Source organism: Entelurus aequoreus, linkage group LG06 (genome assembly GCF_033978785.1).
Source record: "Entelurus aequoreus isolate RoL-2023_Sb linkage group LG06, RoL_Eaeq_v1.1, whole genome shotgun sequence".
In the NCBI taxonomy this organism is placed as follows: domain Eukaryota; kingdom Metazoa; phylum Chordata; class Actinopteri; order Syngnathiformes; family Syngnathidae; genus Entelurus; species Entelurus aequoreus.
The window spans coordinates 28,339,240-28,345,508 of NC_084736.1; positions in this window are offsets into that span (position 1 = coordinate 28,339,240).

Genomic DNA, 6,269 nt, shown 5'->3' on the forward strand with positions numbered 1-6,269 from the left:
TGCTGGTCGTAGTCCCATTTGGTAGAGCTCTGACATCACATCGCGGTATTTTTGCCGCTGTTCCACCACTTCAGGTGTGTAGTCCTCGTAAATGGCGACGGGGGACCCTTGGTATTGTAGCTTGCCTCTCCTGGCCCTGCGGATAATTCTCTCTTTCACCTGGTACTTGTGTAGCCGTATCAGAACGGGCCTCGGTCTCTCTGGTCTGGCCTCGGCTTGCTCGCGAGTGTCCGATGGGCCCGGTCGCACCCCTGCGGTGATTCCAAGAAATCCTTGTCAAAAGTAGCTCCGCAAAAAAAGGTAGTTGGACGTGGCCCCTCCGCGGACTCTGGTATGCCGACCACTCTGATGTTATTTCGCCGACTCCGGGATTCGTGGTCGCTAACTTGAACCCGTAGCTTAGCTTCGATCCCCGTTAGCTTAGCACATGTTGTTTCCAATGCTAGCAAGCTTTCATCTTGCAAAGTATAATTTTCTGAGAGTGAAGTTATTTTCTGAGAGTGTTCAGAGACCTTGGTGTGTACATTATCAATCTTTGTCTTGAGTGTAGAAATCGCTACCCTGATGTCCGCGGATAGGCCCAGCGGGGTTCTTCCAGAAGACTAGCTGTAGCCGAAATGTTGGATTCGCCGGCAGCCCCGTCGGAGAATTTATGGGCGGCTCCAGTATGTCTGCCGCTCCGTTTTGTCAAGTGAGTTGGCATTTCCTGTCGGTTGCAACTCCGGAGTAATATAATCACCCGCTCGCCGGCTCATGAAGTTTTTAAAGAGTGGCAAAAAGTTTCAGGAGAGAGACTCAACACGTGTCTACTCCATCTCGCCCAAACCGGAAGTTGATTTTTGTTTATTTAACACATAAACCTTAGGCTTAGGTCAGGCTGAGTAGAAAATAAGGACTAACCAAAAATACTGCATAAGAAGGGACTCATAAATAACTGACGAAAAATAAATACACATTTTATTATGTTGTCAAACGATATGAAAGCATGTGTTAATCACAAAGATATGTTTTTAAATAACACATAAACCTTAGGCTTAGGTCAGGCTGATTAGTAAAATAGGGACTAACCAAATATCCTGCATGCGAAGGGTCTCCTAAATAACTGACAAAAAATAAATTACAATTAAATTATGCTGTGCTAAAATAAATAAAACTGAATCAATAACGAACAATGTCCTTAACTAAACTGTCAATAAAATTAAAGTGCAAATGAAAATACAGCTTCACCACTTCAGTCATATTTTTTTGCGCTTAAGAAATGTCTCTATGACTTTAAAAGCTCCAGACTTCTTCTGTTTGTTTGATATTGTCACTACTGCCACAAGTGGTAGAATAGTGTATTACACCTGAGTAATAATACAGACCACAGCTGACGAACATATTTTTTGGCGGCCCACTAGGGGGCCCTATGGTTAAGAAACCCTGAAATAGATGAACAGCTCTGATACATTTCTATATTACTTAAAAGAAAATTGGCTTTGTTGAATAACATTTTACAACATTTAGTGGTTGGACAGGACAGTTGGAAAAAAAATGTTTTAATCGTTTAAGAATCGTTACAAATAATAAAACAGACAAATGTTTCATTAGAATAATAAAAAAAAACTTGTGTTTTTTCTTTAATTGACAAGAAAAACCTGTTCCAGGACAATGAGGCCATCACACAATAATCATCAAAGATACAAGATGGAGGATACACCTCCCGCTTAACCCTCCTAATGTTATTGCAGACTTTTCTAAGGACACGACAGTACCCTCCTCCGATAAGGCCTGGGGGAGGGCTTTAAGGGCTGCCTGGGCCAATCACGAAAGACCTTCAACTGGGACAGAGAAAGATACGACTCTTCCGATTGGTCCGAGTCATTAAGAAGTCATTAAAAGGCGTTTACAGCTTCGGCTACTCCTACGTCAAATATAATAATGCATCAGCTTGACCGACGCTTGTGAAGAGTATTAGGAGGAAAGTGAAGAAAATGTCCGCCGTAACAATTCAAGTTGATTCCGCAGCACACAGAACCAACAGAATTTCCATTTGAACGCCAATAAAGAGGATCTGCGTCCCCACAAGAACCACCAAGTATTGCGTGGACAATAAAGAACGGGGTCTTTTTCTTTTAATCAGTATTGTAGCACATACCAATTAATCAGAGCCCAGTGCAATTAGGTAGTTCATCTACGTATGGAAACAGTTGAAAATGCAAATATTGAAAATCTCTAAAACATCCAAAAGATGTTTTTTGTTTTTTTTCTTAAATCCGAGCATGCAAGAGTCCAAAACCGCTTCCTTAAAAACAGGACTAAATCGTTAAGAACAATAATGCACTAACGAACTACGACGTCGCCTATATGGCAAATATTTTCCTGAAAGTACAGTCGTCCCTCGCGCTTTAAATACTGTGATCTCACTTTAGCGCAGTTTGTATTTGTTACCAAGTACTTTCTACATATTTATGACCTGAATTAAGTACTAAATCGAGTCCTGTTTATGTGTTTATGTCTAAGCTATTGTCAGAGGTGGGTGGGAACTGCAATGTTTACGTTTGAACCGATACGGTACCAATTCCAAGTACCTGGGAATCGATACCGGTAGCAATTTTCAGTTCTCTAGTGTGTTTTATTTGTTTTTATAATAAAACAACATTATTTACATTTACTGACTATAGTAAATGTTGTTACATTTGATCAAATTGTTACATTTCTGAGTCGCAATGACATTAGACGGCAGTAGTGTCGAGTTTTTTTTGTGTTTTTTGTGTTTTGTTGCGCCCTAAATAGTGTTTATACTGTAAGTATTGTACTTTGATCTTAACGTGCATCTTAGTTGTGGTTGTCATTAACATATTTGGAGGTGTTGAAAACGCCATGTAAAACCGATATTTCTAACCAGTAGCACATCAAGGGCAAAGTATATTAGCATCAAGCTAGCACATTTTGGGGAAAAGTAAAGCCTTACTTTACGTTGGATTTTATGTAAATCGGTGCCAAAAAAAAAAAGTACCAAATTCGGTACCCATTCCTAGTAGTAACACGCTACATTTACTCCATTACATTACATTAAGTAGCTTTTTGGATGAATTATCCTTTTGGTTTGAATGCAAAATACTTTTTACTTTTATTTGAGTATTTTTGCAAAGAAGAAACACAACTTTTTACTTTGTTACACTGAGATGCATTCTGATGGCTCCACTTATTTAAATCATCAATATATTTATTTACAATCTATTGATTGCTGTTTGCCAAGACGTGTTCATTTGGTCCGTTACGCAGACTTGGGTCACATGACTCCGTCTCACCAATCAAACGGAGGCTGGCAGTCACATGACCTCACTCAAACCGCACATTGTAAAAAGTGACTTCATAATTCTTCAATGTTTACTTAACTAACTTGTAGATATATATATATTTTTTGTTTTAACTAGCATATGCTAACATTAGCCCTGTTATAACCTCAGGAGTGAATGTAAAATGTGAATTTTCTTGTATTAAGCGCTGTAGTAGAGTCGGTACTACTCAGTACTTAAGTAGTTTTTAAACTGAATACTAAAGTATTTATTTGGATGACTACTTTTTACTTTTACTTTGAGTCATCGTACTCGAAATTAACGGTGCCATTTTAGGCGCTTTGTCTAGAAAGTTTAAAACTGTTTCAGCGCTTGATTTCGGACGCCTGCCTCATCGATATCACGTCTCCACATTGATGAGCCTTTTGACGTAAGCCATCTCAGAAGACAACAGCGGGAGGGAAAACGCAATTTTGACGATGCAGCTAACAAGTGTTTTGCCGAAAAACACGCACCCGTGGTTTCAGCACATGGAAGCCCGGTTCTAACGTTTTAGAAATAATCAGGATGTGATTAAGTATTTCCAGGTAGTAGTTCTGTTGTAGTGGCCGGGTGACTGCCGTAGCAATGACATTTGGAGGTGACTTAGGGATGGGTACCATTCACATTTGAACCAATTCCTAGGACCAATTTCTGGTACCTTTGTGTGTGTTAATAAAAAATAATCGTTTTGATAAGAAAATCTAATTTTTTATTACGTTTAAAAATGAGCTGATTATGACAACTGCTGTCTCGTTTTATCATCACATTTTTGAGTATCATTTACAAGAATAACAATAAGTTGCAAGTCCAAGATGGCAGTGGTGTATAGTTTATGGTTCGTGGGCTAGTCGGGTCAGTCTTTACCCAATCTCGTCTTCTGTTACCCCCTGAAAAGTGTTAATAATGTAAGTATATGGCAGTGGTGTATAGTTTATAGTTTGTGGGCTAGTCAGGTCGGTCTTTGCCAAATCTGGTCTTCTGTTGCACCCTGAAAAGTGTTAATAATGTAAGTATATGGCAGTAGTGTATAGTTTATGGTTTGTGGGCTAGTCAGATCAGTCTTTGCCAAATCTGGTCTTATGTTGCGCCCTTAAAAGTGTTAATACTGTAAGTATACGGCAGTAGTGTATAGTTTATGGTTCGCGGGTTAGTCAGGTCAGTCTTTGCCAAATCTGGTCTTCTGTTGCGCCCTGAAAAGTGTTAATAATGTAAGTATTGTACTTATTATCTGTGTTATTTCATATTTAAAAGTCTCTGATTATGTTTCAAAACATACTCAGAAGGTGGTTTACATTTTTTGTGCTCTATAAAAATACTCGATATTATTAAAAACGATCATACTTCAACGCCGATTAGCCCCGATAAACGAGGGACGACTGCACTGGAAACCTTTGCACGGAGAGGACATAGGAACAGAAAGTAAACAAGGTCCAGATTCACACTCCATCTGTCAGCAGCAGCGTCTTGTTCAACACCAACTTTGTAAATAAACCTTCGTAGAAAAGAACAAGCACATGGGGGTCAAACATGTAGACCTGTACCAGTTTTAAAGACATGATGTAACCATGAACTGGGACTGAGGTCTTCGGTGAAACACGTGGTTCTTACTCGCTTTCAGGAAAATAACAAACTGTATGAAGACGTTCCCTACGTGTCTGATTGGTAGTCATGTTCCTTTTGAGGTGATACTCTGTCTGTAAGGACGCACACGTGTGGAGTGAACAACACAACAACAATATTCCACATCTTTACTGTTCTTGTTTCAAGCCTCCGGTTCTCCGTGTGGAACGTGGTATGTGACGCTGGAGACTTGTCTGTCCTGACAAAGATCTCAATGCAAAGTCCTGGTACAAGTTTTGTTTTTCACTTCCGATAAGATACCGATATTGGAGCCTTGAGTATAAATCCCGTACAAATCATACACACTTGTGTTGTTTTGTAGTGTGGAATGTTAGAAAACACGAGAACAGAGTTGTGGTTTTAAAGTAGCGAGTTGATTTGTTTTTGCCGACACTTGATGGTCACAATAATTATTTCAGTTAAGCTTATCATGGCGGAAGTTGAATGACGCGGACACGTTTGTTACTGGATACTTTCTGATACATTTCAAAATCTAATCCGTTTTTTTTACTCAATGTCTGACAATTGCGGAAGGTTTAATGATAATCCACAAAAAAAAGATTTGAGCTAGTTTACAAAATAACTCACAAGCTAACTAGCTAACTAACTAACTGTCTTGTTCCTTATCCCTTTTTTAACATTTTATGAACATTTCAGTATAATGCCCCAAAAACTTTTAAATTGTTTAAATATAATATTTTTTAAATATATAAATAAATAAATATATAAATAAATAACCACTTTGATATATTTTACAAAATAACTAACTAGCGAACTGACTTGTTCCTTAACCAAATATTGCACGTTTCCTAAAAGCTTCATGAAATATGCTTGTTTGAATGTGTTGTAGTTATTTCACTAACTAACTAACTAACAAACTACTTTGATATGTTTTACAAAATAACTAACTAACTAACTGACTTGTTCCTTAATAAAGTATTGGATGTTTCCTAAAAGATTAATTAAAATCTGCTTGTAACTTTTTTAGTTATTTCAGTAACTAACTAACTAACTAACTAACTAACTAACTAACTAACTAACTAACTAACTAACTGACTGACCGACTACTTATCCAATTTCAGATATTTCCAGGCAATTTCATGAAAATCCACCCATAACTGAGTTATTTTGCGAACTAACTAACTAACAAACCAACTAACTAACCAATCACTGAAAATTCACCTGTAACTGAGTTATTTTACTAACTAACTAACCCATTGTCCAATTTTGAATATTACAGGGAAATGTCATACAAATCTGCTAATAAAATGTAATCACTTGTTTCTTATTCTATTTCTGACATTTTGTAATATTTGAATAAAAATC